Source organism: Aedes albopictus, chromosome 2 (genome assembly GCF_035046485.1).
Source record: "Aedes albopictus strain Foshan chromosome 2, AalbF5, whole genome shotgun sequence".
Lineage (NCBI taxonomy): Eukaryota > Metazoa > Arthropoda > Insecta > Diptera > Culicidae > Aedes > Aedes albopictus.
This window is the reverse complement of record NC_085137.1, coordinates 87,742,211-87,768,356: the sequence shown is the minus strand read 5'-3', so window position 1 is coordinate 87,768,356 and position 26,146 is coordinate 87,742,211. Positions and strand designations below refer to the sequence as shown.

General features: G+C 38.4%; 1 protein-coding gene across 1 annotated transcript in view; it reads right to left on the bottom strand.

Annotated features, from left to right (window-relative positions):
• Positions 1 to 26,146, bottom strand: part of LOC109427662 (uncharacterized) — a 402,590-nt gene that overhangs the window by 347,652 nt on the left and 28,792 nt on the right. The window contains exon 2 of the mRNA XM_062850046.1: positions 16,406 to 16,987. The gene's annotated coding sequence lies outside the window, so the exon portion shown is untranslated. The remainder of the gene's footprint in view (positions 1 to 16,405; positions 16,988 to 26,146) is intronic.

Sequence of the window (26,146 nt, the reverse complement as noted above, 5' to 3'; positions counted from 1 at the left end):
AAGTTCCGTGGGTAAATTCGCTCTCTCTCTCTCTCTTCTTGGCGTAACGTCCTCATTGGGACAAAGCCTGCATCTCAGCTTAGTGTTCTATGAGCACTTCCACAGTTATTAACTGAGAGCTTCCTCTGCCAATGACCATTTTGCATGCGTATATCGTCTGGCAGGCACGAAGATACTTTATGCCCAAGGAAGTCAAGGAAATTTCCTTTACGAAAAGATCCTGGACCGACCGGGAATCGAACCCGTCACCCTCAGCATGGTCATGCTGAATACCCGTGCGTTTACCGCCTCGGCTATATGGGTAAATTCGCATACAACCCAAAAAAAATCGTGAGAACTTTCGAAGCCTGTGTAGTTGTGATAACCCTGTAGAAGAGGTTCAAGAGGTTTTAGGGAGTTTCAGGCAGTTTCAGTGGCTGGCTGGATTTTTCAGAAGAGTTCTAAGGCTTTCAGGAAGGGATCTGAAAAGTGATTCAGGAAAGTTTTTGATGACTCCAAGGGCTTTCAGGAGATTTATTAATAGTACTGAGATTTCTAGTTATTCTTATCGAAGAGATGAACCAGGCATTGTCTTAAAATCTCCAAAATATAGAAATATCAATAATATTAAGCTATGCTTGTAGATTCGCCAGAATTTCAGTTTTTTTTTTCCAATCGATGTAACATTAATCGAACGACCAGAAAAAAAATCAACCAGTTTTATGATACACACAAATACTTCCAAAAGTAAGCTGCTCTGCATATCGTACGCCACTCACCATTTTCTTCCTGTTAGCAGAACAATTCATATGCTAACGAGAGAAGCTCACCACCACCCACGGATCAGGTAATCATGCTTCTGAGCACTTATTGTAAAGATTTAATTATCTTATGGTTCGTTCACTTTCTTAGCAATAATGAGGGTTCATTCATCTCAGTGTGTGGCTCTCTTCCAATATTCAGAAGCACATCACACACGTCCGTCCATCCATTGGCATCCGGTAGACAGGTGGCAGCGTGGGGCGGCGGCGCAGGTCAATTTGCTTGCGCCTGAATAAAATTTCTGACCAGTTCCGCCCGCCGCCATTCGACGTCCAACGTCCGATGCCTTCGTGCGTGGTTGCTCGCTGGAGAGAGTGCGGCCGGTCGGCGGCCCGGCGAGGCAATTACATTTTCCGAAATTATTCATCATGTGCGAGGAGAGGCCAAAAACCAAAAAATGATTATTCTATCAAATGTTATTATACCCTCCGTGCGATGCGATGATGATGCTGGTGGTGAATCGCCATGGGTGCGATTTTGATCATTTCTCGCTTTTGTTTGATTTTAATAGCTGGATGCTACTGGTGGTTTTCGCGTGGGGGGGAAGGTTAGATTGGTTGGACATGTGGGAGGGGGGCGGTAAGTACAGGTAGGAGTAAACAGTATTGGGTGATGAACTTTTATGCAGACCACCTATTGAGAGGTGTACTGCTCTGAGAACTAAAATTGCGGAGAAACCGATTTTTTTTTCGGATAACAAGTTAAATAACTTGATACCAATAACTTCAAACCTGCTCCTCAGCTTTTGTGTTCTGGTCCCATACATCCATACCACCAACATAAAAACCCAACCACTTATTCGCAGATATGTATAAACAATTTCCTTCTTAAAACGTTTCTTTATTTCTTTGAATTCGTGAATTTTAGCTTATGCTAACTATACACACAATAGAACGTTTGCGAAAATGAAGAGGTGAATACAACCGAACATCTATTGGAATGACACTGATTTCTATTTATTGCTGAGTAGTTTGAAATCAGATACAATTATTGTAAAAAAAAAAAACAAATATTCATAGTTGCACGTTGAGCATTGACTTTAAAATGGGCGCAAAAACAATGTGATATTCTACTTCCTCCGTAAACACAGCAGCAGCGAAAACCATATCGATAAACAGTCAGGTGCCGCAGAATGGCACAATCTGGCGCAATTTCCAGGACTCGAGCCATAATATGGTAATGAGAAGTCGCCACCAAGCGAATCTGCTTATCATCTGGCGAGCGAAAGATACTTATTCTGGCGGAACCATCGTTGTCGAATGCATGCGCAGCACATGTGGTGTGTGGCTGTCTAGACGAGGATGTCTTTATCAGGCGGAACACACCTGCCATTATTGGCTCCTCTCCCGAAAGTGAACGAGACACATTTATACAAGGGAAAAAACTGTCGAAACACGTGCCGAAAAGTATCATGGAAATGGGATGCGACAGGCATGTAGCGAAACAGTTATTTTCGATGGAAAATATAAAAAATAATAAGTCGAGTTAGTTGCAGGTTTTTTTTAAGCAACAACTCTACTTAAGAAAAAAAAATGGGAACAAAATACAGAATGTTTCACGAAAACTGGGGAAGATAAGCGCATCAGGGATGGGAACACTCACTTGCAAAGAGTTACATTCACTTGCTATTTTCTCAGCTCAGAAGCGTGCTATCAAGAAACGATGTATGGACGACATTTGTCTTTTGGTTTTGTCTAAAAGTTTGCCGAATAGAGTATGGGTCGCACATGCAAACCAAAGTCGTGACAGAGCTGTGAAAGCGACTCTCCACGAGGTGAGTGTAATTTACACTCACCTCGTGGAGAGTTGCCTTCGCAGCTCCCTTACGACTTCGGTATGCGTGTCCGACCCATACTCTATTCGGCAAACTTTTAGACAAAACCAAAAGGCAAAAGTCGTCCATACATCGTTTCTTGATAGCACGCTTCTGAGCTGAGAAAATAGCAAGTGAATGTAACTCTTTGCAAGTGAGTGTTCCCATCCTTGAAGCGCATCAACACTTATCTTCAAATAACTTCGACTTTCTTCGAGTGCCTTATTTCTTGCTAGTTTTTTTTTTTAAGTTCGTTGCAAAATGCTTTGACGAGTTCGTCCTATTTTGGGCGCAATTCACTTATAACATAGCCAATTTTATTTTAATTAGTTGAACGTAGTTAGTAGTATCTCACCGTGCCTAAAATAGGACCCCTACATAATTGGTCACGCTCCCATTGTGGGCTTGTGCGGTCATTAAGCATCGATTGTACGACATTTCCCCGAAAACCAGTTCCCCGAATGAAGTCTCCCCGAAAGTTTTTTCCCCGAAAAACGATTCCCCGAATGAACCGTTTCTCCGAAATATGTATTATTATTTTTTTAACTGTTTTCTGATCATTTTCCTGATGGAAACGATCTGGCCGAATCAGTCATTGGAACGAAAAGGTATGCTGGGCCAATATGGCCGGTGGGGGAGGGGTGAGGGCTGAGATGATAAAATATGAGTCTACGTAGTTTATGGACAGCACCTTAGCTTGCATGAGACACATCTGGCAAAAATTGCTAAACAAACCTACACAGTTAGAAAAAATCACCGACTCCGGTAATGTTTTACCGAAATCTCAACCGTTAAGTTTGTTTTACAGGAAAAATTCGGTAAAGATAGCAACTTTTACCGAAGTTCGTTATTGTTTGACAGATAAACGATAACATTTTACCAAAATTTGTTATTTTTTTACAGAATTTCGTTAAAAATCCATTACCGAACGCTCAGCGGTTGAGATTAAAGATTACCGAACGCGATTAGCTGTGTAACACTCTGATATTTCCCATCGAATATCGATTTAACGGTCTATTTAAAAACTTGATAGTAGGCCAAATGACCATCCGTGACGCTCGCATCGATTTTGTTCAAGTTTGACGTTTGCGCACTACCGCCACATAGTTGATGGTTAGCTGTTCTTTTAGCATTGGGCGAATACGTTCTTGTGACTATGATTTGAATCCAAAAATGTTCGAAGTGTTACGTCTGTTTGTCTGTGTTTTTGGTATTATGAGCACCCTGGATTTTCCCTTGAGTCATTTTTCAAGACAAAATAATAATACAGATGTTTGAATGACGTTTGCTCTTCTTCTAAACAAAGGTCGTTTTTTTTTATTTGTTCTGATAGGGCTTTCAACTCAAAACACGCTCATCTGAGATTATCTCTTCTTCGATTCATAGATTGTTCTTTCGAGTGTTATTGAATATTTAATCGCTGAAAACGCCCTTAAAACATATAATACCTTTGCAATGAGTCATCGAGGTTGAGGTAATCTGCTAAGGATCATTATCGGCATAAAAGATGTAGGCTTGATACGGAAAATGAAAGGTAGATTACTTTCAAAGAAATTCACAACACAATTTGTATATGTATTTTTTGTTAATCGATACATTATAGCCAAACTTTACTGAATTAACATTTGAAATCGTTTATGTTGAAAGAAGGAAGAATCTCTGATGGAGATTCCTACTATAACGTCGATAGACACTAGAGCAGTTTGACACCAAAGAACAAAACATCAATATTAAATATACCAGCTAATTTGACTGGTACTTCTGATGACAAATTTTACAGGTCAACTTGAAAGAACAGCTTATGTTTGAAAGAAGGGAAATTTATTATGAAAAAATTATCAATCAGGTGAAGACACTAGGTCAATGCCCATTCGGTCTACTGATCACCATTCAGCTTAACCCTCCTAAGATGTTACGCTAGACACCTAATAGACCTATGGACATTTACCAATATTTCCTACCTCATCGTTTATACCCCGTGGATGACGCTATTATTGCCATAAAACCTCAACATCTAGGTTCCACCCGTGCACATATATCCAAATAGTTGAATATCTCATTGCCCTAAAGTTTTCGTGCAATGTATTAGGACATCGGTGAACTGAATGTATGTATGGTGAGATGATACATTCTCCACTTAATTATCATGCCTCGAAATGAATATACCAAAAGCCAAAGTTCTCCGCAAAATAATAATAATATGTGAACGAAAACTAATGTTTAGTTAACCCTATTGGGCTCATGATGAACCAGACAGGTTACGCTTTGCGTACGCAGTGTTGTGTGCTTCAGCTAATTCCCAAAGAAGGTTAAATGGCAGATGATATACACTTTTCGGGGAAATGGTACATTCGGGGAAAAAACTTTCGGGGAAACTTCATTTGGGGAACTGGTTTTCTGGGAAATGTCGTACAATCCAAGCATCATGAAAATTTCATCGAAAGACTCGATGTAATGCAAGCAAACCTGTTTTTGCCTAAGCTTTCATTTAGGCAAAAACGTCCCACCTAGATTCAGATAGAACTCATGACTTAGCTTATAAGGATCGTAAAACATTGGTTTATAATCTGGCCAAAGAATTTCACTTCCTAAAACTATAATCCTCATCTTGTAATCTTTTCTGCCACTTCAACTTGCAAAGTTTCAAAGCCAACCAACACTCCCAATCATGATATTTCCATCAGTCGTAAAACAAAGTCCATAACTTCGTCGTCATTCTCACCTAAAGCGAACGCCGAAGAAAGTGTATCATATTTTTCCCAAGAACAACGGACCACAGCTAAAACAAAAACATTCTCAAGAAAAAGTTTTAGTGACTCATAAAAAGTTTTTTTCTTCGCTGCTTTCGGAGAGGTCGCCTTTATCCTGAAACCGCCCCGGCCAAACATACTTATTCGTACACGTGCAGCACATATAAACAATCTTTCGTTGACGACGACGATGACGATGACGACGCAACCCTCGCTCGTTTATCGTCATCCAACGCCAACAACGCTCGCACTGTATCACACGATGAGAATGGGAACACCTTTATTCGGCGAGTTGCACACACAGGTATCGGCACGTATCTCCCCCCATCATCATCAGACTGAGTCAACGGCGCTGGCTGCTAGACTAGAGGCAGCAAAACAAACTTGGCGGTTACCTTTTACGGTCAAATTTAACTTGGCACAGCTGTGTGACGACGCCACGCCATGTTAGCTGCTGCACTCGACTTAACGATTCGGTATTGCCGCGAGCGCGAGGGCTGCCGCGAACTTTGATAGAGATCAGTGCCACTGACTGCTGCGCACAGAAGTGCGTGATGTGTGCACTCACCCTCCTTCCCCGAACAACACTCTTGGAAAACATAAACAAAAACAAACTTTAGGAGGTACGTTGTAGGTACTCGACCCACGAGACAGTTATACAGGTTTACCCGGTTCAGCACAGATGAATACTTACTCGAAGGTTTGTTTTTGGGGAGATCTGACGCCTTGTTACTGCAGCAGGGGTTTACTATTTCAACAACTTGATTGAGTCCCTCCTGGGTTGCAGCAATGTAACATGGTGTTACACAAAAAAAACAACATCTTACGTGACCTATCGCTGGGCAAAGGTCTAGTAGAGGCTGAGGGAGCTGTAACCGTGGTCAGCTTCACAAGCAGTTTGGTATATTTCGTGACGGTTCTGGCTTTCTACGAAACATGCCCGCAACTGCTATGGCCAGGTCAAATTTCTGTCGACTTCCCTTACTTCATTCATGAGCCTCTGGGTCTGCCTCTGCTGCAATGTCCTGCTGGGTTCCAATCTAACGCTTGTTTGCAGATTTCGTTCCCGCCCCTGCGTAGAGTGTAGCCGACCCACCTCCACTTTCGCTCCCGAATTTCTGTCGCTGTCGGCTTTCGATGACATTGACGATGAAGCTCAACGTTGAAGTTCCAATTGTGAGGCCACCATGCACGAATTATAATCCGCAGGTATCTATTAATAAAGGCCTGCAGCAGCCGTTGAGTGTTCTCCACTGATACACACCAGGTTTCACTGGCGTATAGCAGCACAGATTTCGCGTTCGAGTTGAAAATTCGGATTTTGGTGCGTCGACTAATCTGGTTGTTTTTCCATACGTTTCTAAAACTCGCAAAAGCAGCCCCCGCCTTCTTGATCCGTGCTCCTATGTCGATCTTGGTGCCGCCATTTGGCTACCAAGATATTGGAAGCTTTCAATATTCTCCACTGATTGCCCAGCTACCGTGAAGCTGGAAGGGCTAACCGTGTTTACATCCAACGATTTGGTCTTGTTGACGTTGATGGTAAGACCTGCCACTGAGGAGCGATTGGCAAGATCGTCGAGCTTGCTCTGCATATCCGAGCGCCGTTGAGCTAGGAGAGCAACGTCATCAGCCAAATCGAAGTTATTTAGGTGCTCCATGGTAATGGGCTACCACAGCAATCCACGGTTTGGTTCACGGTCATTCGCACCTACCAGGATCTCGTCGATTACGATGAGGAACAGTACACTGAAAATAAATTTTGTTTCATTGTACGAAATCGGTCGTCATGTTTACAAATGCCATTCGTTGTTTTCTGCAACGAAAAGCTTCGTAATATGCATGAGCTCGTTTCGTATAAAATCGCTCCGACAAGTTTTTCTGTCTCTTTTTTTGTCGGAATAACATTAAACATGCTTTAAAAAAATACCACACGTTCATCCACTTAGATATCACAGGCTTCGAATCACGTATCTTCCGATTTATACCTACCAGTGCTAGCCACCCATCTGTGGACGCTTGTTGAAGCCGTCCGAAAACAACCAGAACGCTTTCCACTTTGGTTCTGTTTATAAATAACTTTTACTTTCCACCGAGAGCATGTTTCCTTTCCTCTTCTCGCACACGCACCGTCATATGCTCATGTCATATGCAGTCAGTGATGACTGCAAAGCTTTGTTGCATTCTACGAAGCGAAATGTTCTTTTTACGCATGGTTAGTAAAAAATGTTTGACATTTGTTTATTTTGTTTCATTCTACAAAGCGGGAGCTAAAATCTACGAATGAGCAAGTTTAGCGTCTGTCGGATTCGTGATTTCGTACATGATACAACTCCATTTGTACTGTTTCAGCATGGTGGTACGAATGGACCGTACATTTTACGCAAATTGCTTCCAATTTACGAAAACTGGTTTTACGAAGCATATTCGTTGAGGTTTAACGAAAGAATATTCTAAGTGTAGCGGTGATAGTGATAGCCTCACTCCAGCAACGACCCGGATGGGATCGGACAAAACACCGCTGTGCAGTACTCCGCACGAAAATGCCCTGTACTGTGCTTCAATGAGGCCGATGATTTTCTCAGGGACACCCTTGCGCCTGAGGGCTTCTCACACGTTTCCGTGATTGAGACGGTCGAAAGCTTTTTCGTAATCAATGAACATCAGGTAGAGAAACTCTCGGAATTCATTGATTTGCTCCAGAATGATACGGAGCGTGACAATATGGTCCACACAGGATCGTCCTTGCTGCCGTCGGAGAGTTGCGTCAATCTTTTCCTGTATCCGGTTAAGGATCACTTTGTGGAGGACTTTTTGAACGATACACAGTAACATGATGCCCCGCTAATTATCGCAAACAGTCAGGCCACCATTTTAAGGTACCTCTACTAAGACGCCTTGCATCCAGTAGGCCGGGGATTGCAATTGCAATGAACAATAAGTAATTTCATATTTTTACGAAGCTGTTACTCACCAAATTAATCAACCTAATTGAACCTGAATGCTTGCTGAGTCACCCCTATTCCCACCGTAATCCATTTCCGAATTGGCACCACAACCCGACTCCGGTGACCGACATGACTGCAAGCAAGTGATCGCATCTGGTAGTAGCGGTATCTCTTACATAAGGGTGTGTGTGATGGGGTCGATCTCCAAACTTCTAAGCAGGTGCTTAGCAAACCCATGATTGTCGGTCAGTCAGGTCAGTCAGCTAGCTGTTTTAATGGGATTGCGATACGTACCTACCATGTGTTGTTGATTCATTGTACACGCGATGAAGACCGTGCGAAAATAGACAAAAAAGCTGCGAGCAAGCAGTCAGTCAGTTAGTGGGTTATAGATAGCATTGCCGTTCCCGAAAAATAAGTATACACAATAAACGGTACTTGTTAGTTAGGCTCTTCGGCGGTGGATACGGTGTCTAACGTGCGGATATAACCGGTAAACCGAGCTCGTATGGGAATTAGTTAGATTTGCAGTGCTAGTTTTCTGTTGTTTCTGTGATGAGTCCAGGTATATGAGCGGTAATTGTAGAACCGTGTTTTTTGATGGAGGAAATCAGATAAAACTGAATAATGGTTTAGTTGCGCTTCGTGATTTTTATGCCATGTTGGTACATGGAATTCATGACATTCATGACACATGGTATTTACGTACAAATCTTCTCATTTGAAGAAGTTTGTAAAAAATAATTTTTCGATTAATGATGGAAACTTTTTAAAAACTTCTTGTTATTCCGAATTCTATTCATTCATACAGGAAGCATGACCTTGTAGGTTTGTACTGCTATCTGCTCGGTCGGCTTTTGTTGCAATTCTGAACTTTCCGAAAAAAATATCCAGGAATTCTTTCAAAACTTCGTGCAGAGATTCTTTCCGAAATTTCTTTAGGCATTTATTCAGATATTTCCCCAGGGATTCCTTTATAAAAATTCAGCGATGCATCGAGAAACTATTCCAGAGTTTTTCAAAAATTGTTTCAAAAGTTCCTTTGTATTGGGGTTACTTTGGAAATTCTGCCAAGGATTTCAAAAAGGACCAGATATTCCCACAGCAACTTTCAATTTCTCCAGAAATTCCACTAGGGATTCCTCCAGAAAAAAATGTGAGATCTAGAGTTTCAGTTTTCTATAGGAACTGAATAAAACTTGACCTTTGCTATAATACATCCTAGGATCAATTTTAAAAATGTTTCACGAGCTCCTGAAAAAATCTCCCAGGGATTCTTTTAGGGACTGCTTCGAAAACTCCTCGTAGATTTATTTTAAAAAATCATTCAAGAAATCCTGAAAATAACAGAGAAGTTCTTTCACAAAATCATTGAAAAAATGGTTAAGAGTTTTTATTAGGAGATTTCTCCAGGATATTTTTCCAAAAATATCTCATGAGGTTTTGTTAGGTTTAGCACCAGGGGTTTCAATGTGTTTTTTTGGCAATTTCTCCAGGATATTCTTTAGAAAGTTTATCTATGGGTTCTTGAAACATTCAGGTTTTTTTTTAGTTTTTTTTTTTCTAGACTTCTTTGGGAATTTTCTTCAGTTTTTTTTTAAATTTATTTCTGAAATTTCTGCAGCGATACTTTCGGAAATATCTTTAGAAACTTCTTCAATATTACTAGAATTATTTCAGTAATTTCAGCATGGATTCAGAAGTTTTTCCAGCAGTTCCTTCAAAAATTACTCAAGTGGTTCCTTCAGAGATTCGTCCAGGAATTCATTCATGGAAATGTACTAGTGAAGTGGCGCTGGAATCGAAGAACCTTGGCTAAATAGCTCTGATTTTACTATGAGTAATTGCTCTAGAATTTCTTTTGGAAGTAACTCTGAAAGATCCTCCAAAAATTTCTCCAAGAATTGCTCTAGAAAAGCTTCCATGGATTTCCTCTTCCATAAATTCTGTCAACATTCCGTACAAGAGTTTTTTCAGCAAATCATCCTCGGATTTCTTCAGAAATATTTTCAGCCATTCGGCAATCAGTTTAGAATTCCTTCAGACATTTTTCCAAGTATTTCTTTAGAAAATTTTCTGCAGACATCTTCAGAAATTCATCCAAAGCTTTCTTCAGAAAGTCTTCCAGGGATTCTTTAAAAATTTTCCTGGAGATTTCCTCAGACATTCTTCATGCGATACCTTCATGCATTTATCCAAGTTTTCTATCAAGAAATCTACTATGTATTGTTTTCAAAAGTTCTCCATGTGATTCGTTTGAGAAACCCTGCGATAATTTTTCCAGGAATCATTTCACAATTTTCTACAGGAATCCAGAAATCATTCCAAAAATGCTTTCATAAACTCATCCAGTGGTTACTTCAAAAAATCTTTCATTTTTTCATTTCATTCAGAAATTCATACAGGTGTTTCTTCTGGAAGTGCACCAGAAATTTGCTCAGGAATTATTCTAATGATGTCAATGAAAATTCACACAAGTCTCTTTCCGATAGGAGAATGTGAACTTCTGCAAGGAGTCATCCAGAAAATCATGAATTCCTCCAGAGATATCTCCTGGATTTCATACAGAGGTTCCTTCAGGATTTCTTCCTGATATTTTGCCGTGTGTTTCCCCAGATGTTTCTTCGGCATTACCTTTCAGAATAACTCTAAAAAAATCTTAGATTCTTTGAGGAATTTATTTAGAAATGTTTTCTTTTTGACAAATTTTGATGGAATTTCGACAGATATTCATTTAGAAATACCTCAAAAGTATTTTCAAGGGATTTTTACAGAAGCTTATCAAAGTGTTCTCTTTTTTAGGTATTAGTACAGGAATTCCCTCAGAAATATATTCATAAATTGCTTTCAAAAATGCTATCAGCAATTCAATCAGAAAATCAAAAGTTCAAAGTTCCTTCAAAAATTTCTTGACGGATTTCTTCATAAAATCTTCCGCATACTTCATTAAGATTTTTAAAAAGCATTTCTACAGGAATGTTCTTCAAAGATTGCTTAATGAACTTCCCTAGGAATTTCGCCCAAGGCTGTTCCGAGGATTTTCTCCAGGTATTTCTCCAAGAAGCTTTTTAAAACTTCCTGCTGGAATTTCTCCAAAAATTTCCCAGGGTTTTTTTTTCGGATTTTCCTTTAGGGATTCATTGGAAAGCACATCCTGAGAATTTTCCTTTGGAGATTCCTTTAAAATTTCCGCTTGGATTTCTTCTGATATTCCGTCAGGAATTCTCTCAAAAATATCTTCACAGACTTCCTCAGAGTGGAAAGGATTTTTTTTTTCAAGAATTACTGTGCGGGATTTCTTCAAGAGTTCTTTCATGGAGTTGGGTATGAACATGAGTATGAGATGACCGTACAATTCGTAGTTGCTACTCCGTTACTGGCCAGAACAGTCAACATTGCACAGAGAACCAAAAGAAAGAGGCCTGGTTGTAGCTTTCCATCCTCAATGTTCAATTTTGAAAGTGGCTGTTCATGAAGTTTTATAGAAACTATTTCATGGAGTTTTCCAAAAACTCTCCTTACAATTTCTTCAAAAATGTCCTACAGAGCACAGATGTTCTTTCGGAAATTCATCTACGGGTTCATCCAAAAATTCCATGAGGAATTCCTCTGCAGAAATTCCCATACGACTTTTTTTAGAAATTGCTTCTGTTTCTAAGTCAAGGTTTCTCCAAAAATTCATGTAGAAATTCTTTCGGGAGTTCTTCCAGAAATTACACAACAACGCTTGGAAGAATTCTTGAAAGAATCTCATAAGGAAATTCTAAAGAAATCCCTAGACGATTGGCCGAAGGAATCCCTTTTTCTTTCCAAAATTGCCGCTTGGATTTCTTCTGATACTCCGTCAAGGGATTCTTTCAAAAATATCTTCAGAGGCTTCTTCAAAGTTTAAAGGATTTCTTCAGGAATTACAGTGCGAGATTTCTTCAAAAATTCTTCCATGGTATTTTACAGAAATTCATCTAACAATTTCTTCAAAAAAGTCCTACTGAGATTCTTTCGGAAATTAATCTAAGTGTTCCTCCAAGAATTCCATCGAAAACTCCTACTGGGATTTATGCAGAAATTCCTACACGACTTTTTTTTTAGAAATTTCTCCTGTGGCTACATATGTCGGAAACATCTCCTGGGGTTCAAAGTTTCATGTAGAAATGCTTTCAGAAGTTCTTTAAGAAATAACACAAAAATACCTGGAAGAATTCTGGAAAGCATCTATAAAGGAAGTTCTTTCTGGAACAGCTTCGGGCTGATTTTTTTTTTCTAATAAAGACACTAACCTAATTTCCTGGATCATTGTCTGATTAAACTCCTTAAAAAACTCCTTGTTATAACTTAGGAGACTCCAAGAAGAAATTCTTAATTTTTTGTCTAGAGCGATGACCAAAAATTTCTGGGAAACTACCTGAAGAAACTCCTTAAGATACCTCTTTAATGGTTAGAAAAAAAACGTGTTGAGGAACCCTAAAAGTTGTTTAACCCTCGAGCGATCGCGCTGTTGTATTTTGCACAACACGTTGAAAAAATCTCGCTTTTCGTACTCAGCATTAGTGTGGTGCTGACGCAAGTAGTCAACCGCGCGAGTTACGGAAGGTTAAAGGAAAAATTGTTAAAGATATTTTTGGAAGGCTTCCTGCAGGTATGCGTAGAGAAATTTTTGAGGGAATCTCTTAAAAATGTCTGCCAACATTTCTGAAGAAACTGTACTTGTGTAAATATATCAATAAATTTCTGAGAGATCCCTGGAAGAATTTCTGATGGAATTTTATTCTTGGAGATCTCTGATGTTTTGGAGGTAGCTATCTACTGAGGGATCTGGAAACCTGGCACGATTTTCGGCTTGGCATTCGCAATTGCTAAAAAACGACCAGATATTCTCCTTCATCCGACGTTTCGATGTTTATTACATCTTCTTCAAGGAATAAGAAGTGTTAATCGCTTCCGTTCTGAAAAGCTTTGTGAAAGCATAATCCGTCTAAAGCAAAATTAAAAAAAAAAAAAACAAAAAAAACGCTGGGATCCACTTCTAGAACACTGATGAAATTCGCAGAATTCGGTTCGCACTTCTGATAAGATAAAATACTAAGTAATTTCCTGACAGAATTAGAACTGCAGAAAACTCTGGAGAAACTCCAACATTAATTCTTGAAACAGATCTGGAAAGCATTTATGCATTTCTGAAGGAAACACCTAGACGAATTCTAGAATGAGTCTTCGAGCTAATCTCCGAATCTCAGTCAATATTTTTCCTGGAATTGCATCTTTAGAAGACATATTTGGAGGAACGCCTTGACGAACCCCACCCTGTCAACCAGTGTTCGTATAAGATGTTGCATAACATGCTAAAGTAGAGGTGATATGCGAACATTTTACATGCGCCTAAATGGAGGCATGCACGCATATGGCCTCCACTTTATCATATTATGCAACATCTTATACGATTACTGGTTGTCAGGGTATGCGAAACTTCTAGCAGAGTTTTGCTAATTTTCCTCGGAGGGAACTTCCCACATAAATGTGTAAACATAAAATAATACATGCACAAACTTCCGTAATAATCCTTCAAGGTTTTTCCTAAATAATAGCTGAAATCTCTGATCGAAATTTTGTGGATATTCGTGGGCTAGTTTCACGATGATTATTTTGAAAGATTTCTTGAGGAACTTCTGACTACAGAAGTTACGAAAACAATCTCTGAAGGAGTCCTTGGAGAAGTTTTGAAAGAAATGCATGGGCAGGAATGCATTTTATAGGGATACTGGAGCATCTTTGGGGGAATTCTTGCTAGAATATTTCAAGGAAATCCTGCGAGAACCTTTTTTCTATAGAAAAACCGAAACATTTGAATAAAAGAATCCCCTAAGGAATTTCTAGCAGTGTCCCTGAAGATAATCAAGGAGAAAATTCTTGAGCGGAAGGAATACATTCAAAAAGAATTTTTGGGGAAATCTTTAAAAGACTTCTTTTAGAACTCATAGAAGGAACACTAGCAATAATGCATTTCCGAAATAATTACAGAAAAAAAATGTGATTTTGCTTTTAACGGAGTGAAATTTAAAAAGGGGCCTCTGGGGTTTTCAGAGAAAGAACTCCTGATGAATTCCCGGATGTCAGAAATGTTTTCTTCGGAAAATGGAAAACCTACATCGAAGCGGAATGGTACTAGATAACTTAAAGGAATCCCAGAATGAAACTCTTTGGGAAACCTAAAAGTAGTTTTCGAAAAGTTCCGTGTAATTTCATGTAAAAAATCTTTTAAATTTCCTAAAAGTCGTTCCAGGTAACGGAACTGTAGTATGCGTCACTCTTGTGTTCAACGAAAATAGAAAGCTAAATATGTTACGGTTTCTTAGAAATGCCATATGTACTCCGTAGTCACAACACTGTACTAAAACAGCAAATTTTCATTTTTTTTTCAAATTCCAATATAAGTATCATTCAATGATATATCTTGCCCTTTACTAGCCTTTACCAAATTTGCTGGTATGTCTAAACATACTGAATAAAATGTAATTAGACATGTTGCTAATCGACAAATTGAGAGATGAAATTTGTGAAAAAAAAGTCGCGTTCTGGTGGGATTAGAACCCACGATCCCGTTTTCACTAGATCGGTGCTTTAACCAACTAAGCCGCAGAACAAGTAACAATTCTGCGGAATAGCCAACCAAATTGACTCCGAAGCCACACCGTGAACAATCCTTTTCCGCAAACCCATCTCTCTGTCGGCTTTGATGCCAATCCACAACACACTCGCGTTTTAACCCACTAACTACAAGTGAAAGCGAATTGTTTTTATAAAGTTAGTGGTTAGCGGGCATAAACGCGAGTGTGTTGTGGATTGGCATCTAAGCCGAAAGAGAGATGGGTTTATGAAAAAGGAGTGTTCACGGTATGGCTTCGGAGTCAACTTGGCCTTCTATTCCGCATAATTGTTTCTTGTTCTGTGACTTAGTTGGTTGAAGCGTGGGTCTAGCGAATACGGAGTCGTGGGTTCGAATCCCACCACAAAATCTTTTTTTTTTGCATAAATTTTATCTCCCAATTTGTCAATTAGCAACATTTTGTGCATTTTAATTACAAGTTTTTCCAGTATAAGTTTAATTTTCTCCCAACAATATTTATATATGTGGCCGATTTAAAGCGTGCTGATTCTAGTGCACACTTGCGAAGGTTTTACTCGCGTCAAACATTTGAACACTAATTTTGTTAGTTTTTAGAGTAGTCAAAAAACAGAAATAAAAAAAAGTTCTATGGCTACCTGTAAGAAGTAATTAAGAAAATTGTTTTTGGAAAAATGCGAGAATGATTACTTCTCTTTTTCTGACATCGAACCACAACAGTGACTAACATTCCATTTCGACCACACTTCTAACCGCGCCAACGATCAACAAAACCCCAAACCCTCCGAAGCACTTCCTGTGGCGTTAATTTAATTTAAAAACAACTACCTTCGGCACCATCCATCAGGCGACCAACAGCGCTGCTGGCACTGCACGCCGGTGGCATCGTTGTGTTGTGTCAAACTTGGCCCCAAAAAATTGAACTGAATTTATATTTGTTTGCATTCCAACCAACAACGTTTGTGTTGTTTCTGCTGCTGGCTGGTACGGTGCGGCAAACTTGAAAACCACGAGGTGCTTCTTCACAGCCTGCATTACATCTTATTGTATGGCAGCAGCAGCAGCAGCAACAGCAGGTAATATGGTGGTACTGGTGGGCCGCTAAGCCCCCCTGCCGACAAGAAATGGCAAAACAGTGTAAAAACAAGCAGCCGGTACTTGGTTCGCATCGTTTTCCTGGTGTTGACCCAGGCCCCGCGGCCCCTTGGTCGGGGAGATTTTCGGTACTTTGAGTACCGTACGATGGGGACACATTGATCGGTGTGGTAGGAATTGTAATTTCCATTCATCTGCCGGGCACGAAATTCGACAACTTTTTTAACGGTAGGCAAGATTGACTTATGATTGCTATCGCAATTCAATCGTTTTATTTATTTTGGCGCTGGAACTATTCCATGAATAAGAGTTTGTAATTACAAACAAAGAGGTACGCAGTACCGATTTCCCTCCACCATACAGTATTTCATGTACTTACAGTTAGCACAGGTTTGGCGGTTTGACGACGGAGTATTCTGCGGCATCCGGGGACACTGTCTTCAATGTCTTCCTTCCTCACGCTGCTGTCGGAGGCACCTTACCGCACAGTCTCACCCGAATGAATATCCAATTCTTGATTCTTCACCACGATGACACTAAAGACACTCAAACGACGATCAATCCACCAAGGGGTCTACTTGCTTTCCGTTGTGACGGCTAACCTGGCGCTTACGCGAGTTTACGGTTAATTTTCTTCACGTTTTGTATCACGCCGGAACTTTCCTATTTTGGGCTCGTTTGTGCATCTATTAACTCTCTAAGCCGACTTCGGTTGGGCAGCTCTTTTCACCAACTACTTTGTATGCCAATGATTGTTGATTTTTTTTTCGGCGTAAAAAATCACTTCTATACTACAACAGAGTAAGCTCACACTTTTTCACCAAATTTTGAATGATTAAAGCACATCTTTTTATTCAAACCGTTGCGTTGCCCTAGCAAGTGGTAACACTGTTTCACAAGAGGATTAGTATGGTGCGGCAGCAACTTGTTTATCTGCGGCCTCGGGGCCCCGGAACGAAACCTGGAACGTAAACAGAGAGAAAGAAGGAAACTTGAGTGAGCGAAGGAGTGCAGATAAATGGGCGTTAGTGCATTTTACTGGGTAATATGTTTTTAGTACAGTTGAAATACATGAGACATTTCAATTTATGTTTTTTGTATATTCCAAACAATTACTTTTGTGTGAAATAGATTCTAAGAGGTTCTTAGAACTATCATAAAACCAAAAACATGCCATTGGGTTGTATACCAAACTTGTTGGGCTTGAAATGGTCGCTAGGAGCACCTGGATGCATTCCATTACCTAGAGCACAGCATATTCCAATTGACATTTTGATGGCAAATTAGTCTTGTAGAGGTTTTCAGAACCGTCATAAAACCCAATACCTTTTATTTTGGTTTTATGATGGTTCTAAGAACCTCTTCTAGTCTATTTGATTATAAAAATACCCGGGGCCATCGCGTATTTTATGGATGCACCCGACAGGCTACCATTCGAGAGCCCTCTACCCCGACAGTGCAAGCTCGCCACTCGCCGAAGGCCTCCGGAGGGAAAAGTGTATACAAATCGACGGACCAACCAAAAGTGGGTTACTTTTACTCTTCGCTCGCATCATCACCATCCAGATCCAACCCAACCAACCAGCCCACCACCATCATCATCCAACCAGCCAGCCAGCCAACCAGCCGCTTTGGATTATTGTGCGTGCTCTCGGGCGGCGCGGCGCACTTCCCATTGAAGCCGCTGAGGTGTTGCTACTTTTTGGCCCTGGAGGCGTTTGTCGAGTCGGACTGAGCCAGGTGTGAATGGGAGTAAATAAGGGGGATGATGTGATGCCGATGACTGCAAAACATCTGGGTCCAGTTAGTTTCAGGTGCAGCAACATGGAGTGTGGGAGGCTCTGGAGTCTGGATGGAGCTTGGAGTTGTTCGGCGAAATGGGATCAAATGTTGTTTTGTTGTATCAGTCAATTACAATCATAAATTTTGAATTTCAATTCTTTTCTTCTGGCGCTTATGGAGGCGGCTTCGCACCAGTAAATTTAACATTAACATCTGTACCTAGTATGAATCTGCATAATCGAATAAATGGTATTAATTTTAGCTAATGTGGTCACTTCGTACAGGAACCACATGAGGTTCGACTCATACAAATGAATATCACTACAATGCATTGCAATGCGATAGCATTCTCATCATACCTGTCTATTTTGATTTTGCTCGGCTATGAGCTCTTAATTAAATCTGATTTATTTCTTTCCTTCAACCTGTTTCAGTACTGTACTGCAATCAGATGATGGTACCATCCCGATCAGAAAGGCATAACAAAATTATAACCGATTGAGTTATTTATTTCAAAGATTTTTCATAACAGAATGAGTTATAAAATTCGCCGGTTAGGTGTTAAAATAACTAAAAATATAACTAAAAATGCTCTAGCCATTACATAATTATAACAGGTGTTGATACAATTTTATCAAATTTATAACAACGTGAGATATAATAAATATTGGAATGATCAAAAAGTTATAACACATGTTGTTATAAATTAGATATAAATATATTGGGTAAAAATTGAGTTGGGTAAATTTTAACTCATTTTTTGGGTAATTTTTATTAAGAGTGTTATTTATTTTTAGCGAAAAGTTTTTTGTATATAAAACTTGCCCTACGTAGTATATAAAAAACCCTCACCCAGACGGGAATCGAACCAAGGACGCCAGCCTTTAACTGCAATCCGGCGCCTTTATCAATGAGACCATTGCAGCACTTGAAGTGAAAGGCGGTATATGATCAAGTGGTTCTTCGTTTTGGCGGCTGGTCTATAAATAGACTCATTCGTCCAACGTACAGGGGAGAGAAAATATGACGTCACATAAAAGTGTTCTTGATACAGATCGCAATTACGTCATCTTAGGATATAATAACAAAAGTAGATATAATTTGATTATAATTGTAACTCAATAATTTGCTCTGCATTTTGGCATGCTTTATCTCATGATTCAGACTAGAAATAAATGTCGTATCTTCATCAAAGTTGTAGAGATAGTTAATGGCTAAACAGTGAAAAGAGTGGTATACAATTTCACAATTTCAATTTTTCTCTTGGTGCTAGCGAGCAATTAAATCAGAACATTTCGACATGTGTTATTAAATAATAATCAAGGAAGTTCCTACATAGGGCAAAGTTATGCTGCAGTCTGGTGGTTTAAAATTTCATCGCATCGTGGCGTTAGTGTGCATTTCTGGAGATTGTCAGATTTAGATGGCTTGTAAAATAAAAAAAATGCAGTACTTAAAGCACAATTTCAACATTACATGGTACAAGATTTGCATACTAAAGCAATTCTGTGGCGTATGCTTTGCCTCGTGATATCATATAATGTTTTTATTTTCAGCAAAAATAGTTTAAATAAGAAATTCCCCCACTAGTTGAAAGCACGTGTTCAGCATTTGCTCAAGATGCATGACGATGTCCATCAACACATCGGTAAAAAAGAAATAGCCTTCTGCTATTGATTGTTTTTTTAAAAGCTTTCAACAGTGTTTCTCATTTTGAACTACTGCACAGATTATCATATCTATTTGTTTTCAGTTGAGGTTCTGTTTCATTGAGTAAATCCTATTTGAATAACCGCTTTAAAATTGTGGAAGGTAAAGGAAATCATTGAAGCCCGATCGGTACTCTTTCGGGCGTGCCACAAGGATCGGTTTCAGGACCATTGATGTTAGCCTTATTTATCAACGACCTTCCTTCATCTTTGAGTATGTAATATCCACACCACATGTTTGCAGATAATAAGAAGCTGTATTTCTACTGAATTAATATGGACGTTAATTGCATGGCAATGAAACGTGACTTACGACATGGCGTGACCAAATCTATATATATAAAAATGAGTTTGCAGTTCCTTTGAGGCAACAAAACTCACAAACGGATGAACCGATCAACATGACTCTTGCACGGTTAGATTCGTATTCATGGTGGCTGTGTTTATATTCAGAAAAAGTTACGAAAATCCTTATAAAAATATTAAAATTGAGAAAATACTGATTTTTGATGAACCGGTAAGGAATTTGGCGTGATCGAAGTGAAATCAATCTAGAGTGCGTTGCTGAGATGACTTCAACAGTTGTTCAATCACAACAAGACTGGCAAGACAAAGTTTGCCGGGACAGCTAGTTAGATATAAATTTCAAAGCTCTACAAATTATTTTGTTATTAATCAATTCTTCAAAAACTAAGGTGATTTTCTTTTGCAGGCGACTAATTGTTTCAGTTGTATCATGTTAATTCAATAACAATGATAATTATTTTAATTAATTTATTAAAATAATCTTGAATGGGACTACAAACTGCAAAACCTATGGAGGATTGTGAAACTTAAAACTTACTTAACAGTATCAATGAAAGTCTCTTTTTCATATCGATTTTGTTGCCTCACTTATCATAGCTTCATGTGACCGTTTGAGAGTTGCATTAACCCTAGTAGGAAGGTGGGGTCAATATGATCCAGACAAGCACGCTGAACGTACGCTACGCCTTCGTGGTGCAAAAGCCTAACATATTAGGAGGGTTAAATCATTGCATACGTTGGGCATTAAATTTTACTAGATACTCTGTGTGGCTCACCTACAATGACAACTGCTGGGATACTCATTTCTTATTTTTTTTTTAACTACGTTGCTGTGCGATGCTACATACTTAGTTGAGCTCGGCTAATTTTCATTTTTTTGCCGAGATCCGCACAGCCGATTGCTCGGCAACCTAATTTTAACTGAAGTATAGGCAAAAAATCAATTTTATTCATAGCACCCATGGGTGCCGCTGGCATCAAACTTCAAACGTCAAATGTTTAGCCGAGATTCAGCAAATGAACTTTAACCGAGATTTGTACAGCCGATCTCGGCATTCTGTTTTAAGTGTGAATATAGAATCATTCGCTAGGGGCTGTCCATAAACTACGTAGACTCTGAGGGGGGGACGGGGGGGTCTGGCCAAAGTCTACGGTCCTTACAAATTTCGAAAATATTGTATGGACGAAAGTGTACGAGGGGGGGGGGGGGTTCTGAGATTGCCAAAATTGAGTCTACGTAGTTTATGGACAGCGCCCTAAGGACCTAAAATCATCACTAAGATACTGATGATCTTAAGGCTTAAGCATCCGTCATCATTTATCGGAAAATAAAAAGCAGTTTTCTCGCTGTAAATCAAAACATCGACCATGAAAATATATTCACTGCATTCTATTAATCATGTGGAGTACAGTGAATATTAGCGCAACAATATCCATCTGAGCTTTCTTAAAAGTTTGGATCATGATTCAAACATGTCAAAAATATTGCATTTGTTTATTTAAGGTTTGAATTCCAATTTGTGTTAGTGAATTTGAACCTAGATAATCGAAAAATCGATTTTGAACTTCCAATAAGGGATAACCATGAATCTAAAGTTGTTGGCTATTAAATGTTCAAGTTAAGAACTCTTAAATAGCTCAATAATTGACTACCCTTCGTGATATTGAACTGTTGTACTTGGTCCACTCTGACTGAAAATAAAAATTGAATATGGTAATCATCAGGGTAATGACAGGAACATCAAATTTCAAACTTCCTGCTCACATTATATAGGGGAACTTACGCATTTTCGGCCGTTTTGTTCTCTTCGTCATGGGTAGTTTTTTGAAACCTGTAGGTCTCAAAGTTGGCCTCAAATCCTTCCCAACCAAGCTGAGTTATATGCCCAAATTTCAGGCAATTCGGCCCACAAAAACCCCCCATGACGAAGTGAACAAACCTGCCGATAATACCCTTCGTCACCCTACCACTCCTATTAACTGTTGTCCTACTTGTGCATCATTTTTGCATCTAATATGTGAAAACTTGAGTGCAAACTGTAGTTGGTTGTAGATTTTCTAAAAATCGTTCACTCAGACCGGACTAAGTACAATCAATTACTTAGCAATTTCTCGGTTTCAAGCTTTATTTTACATGTTTTCACGATCAATACAGAGCGATGCTTTTATGAATAGTTATTAAGGTTTATGGCAAAAATTCAAGAACATTTGTTGAAAAACTCAAAACTTATAGAGTTGCAAACTTTAAAGTCGTTTTTCTAGAAATATGGTTAAAGACACATGGTCCTCTCTGACTTAACGCCGACCAAATACAAGTATGTAAATAAATAAATTTAATGAATAACCTGAATTTTCTTAAAGGTCTGGATCATGATTCGAACTTGTCAAAAATCCTGTATTTCACAAGCGCTGTAGCACCACACAGCGGCGTAATTGCGTACCAAACACCACATGTAAAATATTCATTTGACATAAACTGCATTTTCAAAACTATAACTAAGTTTGTTATAATGTTCATATAAAGATGATCAAAATATTTTTTTTTGTATTATAACTGACCTTGTTATAATTCTGATATAATTAAATCAGGTTTTCAAATCATTTTTGTCAAATATATCTAAATATAACAAACGTTGATATATCTATCAACCACTGATATAATTCTGTTACATTTTTGTTATGCCTTTCTGATCGGGATGGCTATCTGGATACGTTTGCGTCATTGAATTTTGATATAACAACTCGACAGTGAAATGTAGTGGATAACTTAACAAATAACTTTAATTGAAAATCCTGTTTATTTTGATTTGATGTATCTGATGTATCTGAAGCTATGGACACCAAATTGACAATTTTACTGTTACTTGTACCAATTAATTATGTTTTATTTCATTGATTTGCACTTCCACTTATTTATATGTTCACAAAGGTGTTAAGCCAACCCAAATTGCTATGGCTTAGATAAGCATAGGTTTGTATTTTATAAGCCATGTATTGAGTGTAACACATATTTAAACAGTTAAGTTACTTATGTACACTAAACATAGTTGAAGTACAAGTTTTGTTATTATTGTCACAACTTTTGAAATCAAAATTACATTATTCGAGATTTACGTTGTTCACGTTGTTTTCCATGATTGGGAGCACATGCGTGCATGTTTCACGTCAGTTCTTCTTCTTATTCTTTTTGGCATTACATCATAACAGAGACAGTGTCGGCTTCTCAGCTAAGTGTTTTGTAAACTTTTCAACATGCGAAGTGGACCTGGTGAGGTGGTTAGAACCTGGGATCGAATCGCACTCCCGACTCACATAATGTGAGTTCTTCCTTCGGAAGTAAAGCGTGGGTCCCGAGATGAACTAGCCTGGGGTTGAAAATCTCGTTAATACAGACAAAACAAACTTTTCAACATTTATGACATGATTTTTGATCCATTTTTGTATTCAGTTACGAAGCAAATTTATGAATGAATACCTTAAGGATTTCTAAACTAATCTTCGGAAAACGATAGGAAGTTCTGGAGGAATCCTCGGCCTAATTATTGGGGAAGCATCCAAAAAAAACTCCTGGTGTAATCTTCGTAGAAAATTTAAAATAAATTATCTGAACAATTGTTGGAACTCTTGGATGAAAAAATCCTGGAAAATGCTCCGGAAGAACTCATCGTGAAATCCATGTGCATAACTACAGCGATTTGTCCTCCCAGCTCCGAAATCGTGCACGCTGGCTGTAGTGCACAACAAGTGCGCACGACATTGAAGCAGAGGGGCTAAATGGGCTGTAATTACGCGCATGGTGAAATCCTCGAAGAAATCTTAAGATGGGTCTTAGACATCTTAGGATGAATTTCTGTACAACTAATACTGTAATAACTACAAGAATTTCTTGGTGGACTTCTATGCAGAATTCTGAAGGAAGCGAAGGAAGTGAAAGATTCCGTGGTAGAACTCTCGGAGAAACTTCAGGGAGATTATTCGGGTGATTCATGAAAAAAAAATGTGACAGTTTCCTCAAAGATTTTTTTTAAGAAATCCAACGACGATTTTCTGGGAGAATTGTTGGATATATTTCTGAAAAATGCTCGGAGAAATATCTGGAGAAAACATAGAAGGTATTTCTGCTATACCTTTTTGAGAAATCGATGGATGAATTTTAGATAATAATCTTGCAAAAATCACTTGTAGGTTTCATTAAAGTAATTCTGGACAAATGCAAGTAATTTTTTCGAAGGAATCCTCGAAGATTCCTGAAGAAATTTTCGATGGATTTCTTGAATTCACGGGAAATCCTCGGAGGAATTTACACAAAGTTCCATGAAAAAGTACAACAGTCTGCGAAATATTTCCAACATCGCAAAACGGTCAGTTAAACCACATACAACTGTTGAACATCCTCAAAAATATTCAGCACTGAAGCTGAAAATTATTAAAATTAAAGTCGTTGAACTGCTATTAACGACCAAAACTTTCCAAAAACAATAAATGTTGAGAAGTTTTTTGATTACAGCTAGAAATCAAAACTCACGTTGTATAAATAGGAAAGTGGAACCATCTTGGTAGGGCTCCTACTTTAGGCACTTTTCTGGTATAACTTAGCCAATTTTAAACCAATTGGCACAATTTTTGGAACGTGGTGAAATACATATAGTATCTAGCTGTGATCAAAATTTCAAGTCAATTGGTTTGGAATTCACTCATATATAGCCCAAAATACCGGCCACTGCCCAAGTGGCTCGCTACCCTAAATAGAAATTATTCAAATTTAACCCTCTAATACCCAATCCCGCCTTTAGACGGGGTATAGTTTGAGCATTTTTGTAATTTTTGTGTCGTGGAAAATATTTTTTTTTTTTATATTTTTGGCAAATATTTAGGACTGTTCTGTATATCTAAAAATGGTTTTTGGTGTATTTTAAAGCGTATTTACATTTTTTTAAAATCATTCAAAAAATGATGTTTAAGTCACCTACAATTAACATATTTTAAATTTTTCCCAAATCATACAATCCTTGTTTAATAGTTTAAGGGAATCGAATACACTCTAAAATTATTTTCCATAAAATTACACGGAAAATAAAATTTTCTGTGAAAAAAATTTAAAATAATAATATTTCAACAATAATCATAAAATCTCAAAATGTTTTCATCTCAAAAAATCCGTACCCCAAATTGGCTTCCAGGAAAAATATAAAAGTGTGGGGATGTTCAAAAATAAAAATTAGAAAAATCAAAAACTGAAATTCACAAAATCGAGAATTAAAAAGAATCATCTTCCAAAACATGTTTAAATCGATTTAAGATGACGAAAAATGATATTTAGATCAAAATCAAAAATTTGGGTATTAGAGGGTTAAATACCCTGCATTTTAGTGAATCAGTTTAATTTCTCTTAGCATGAACTGAACAACACTCAATATAAGATTTTTCGGCGATTTACAAACACCTCTTACGTCAGAGTGATGAAAGTGTTATTAGCGCGTTTGTGAGATCAAGATCATAATTTTATATAAAACCTAAAAATATTATAAATATGTTACCAATGCTAGTTTTATTACTTACGTTGTTTTATATCTAACTCAGTTATTAATTTAATATCAATACAAATTTAGCTCTTGGATTATTATCAACCATTTATAAATGTCAGAATTTGTTATTGAAATATTTTTCGAATTTACTGTTATTAACCCTCTTTTGGCATTAGGGTAATTTTTGGCCCAAACAGTACACTACGTCAGCGAGCTGTTCCCGACGTGATGCAAAAGGAAGGTTGAGTTGTTATTGAAACTTACAAAACAAGTTATCAAAATAGTCTTCCAAGAAACGCCTCTGGTACCATTAGATGCTGCCTCTGGAACCCCTTGAGGTCACCTAATATGCCCCTGAGATTCTCTGGAGCTCCTCTGTAATCTGAGACACCCTGAAGCGCCCCTAAGTTCCCTGAAAACCCCTGAGACTCCTTCCCAAGTAACATTATGCTGACCAATCATTTTTGTAGAGGTTTCGATAGCCATCAAAATACCTTATTATAGTTGCATAATATTTTTTATTTAGATTTTATTATGGCTCTAAGAACCTTTTCTAGTTTATTTGACTAAAAATGTTACTTGGGTTGAGACCCCCGGAAACGCCCCTGAGAACACCATGTACCGCTATGAAACCCCTTGGGAACCCCTCAGATCCCTTAAAGCGCCCCTGAGACCCTCTGAAGCCCCCTGGAACTCCCTGAGAGCGCATAAAAAGGTGCACAAATTAAAAATGCATAAAAGGGGTATTTCAATTTATTCATTAAAACTTATCACTTATCACTTATTGTTCAATAAGAC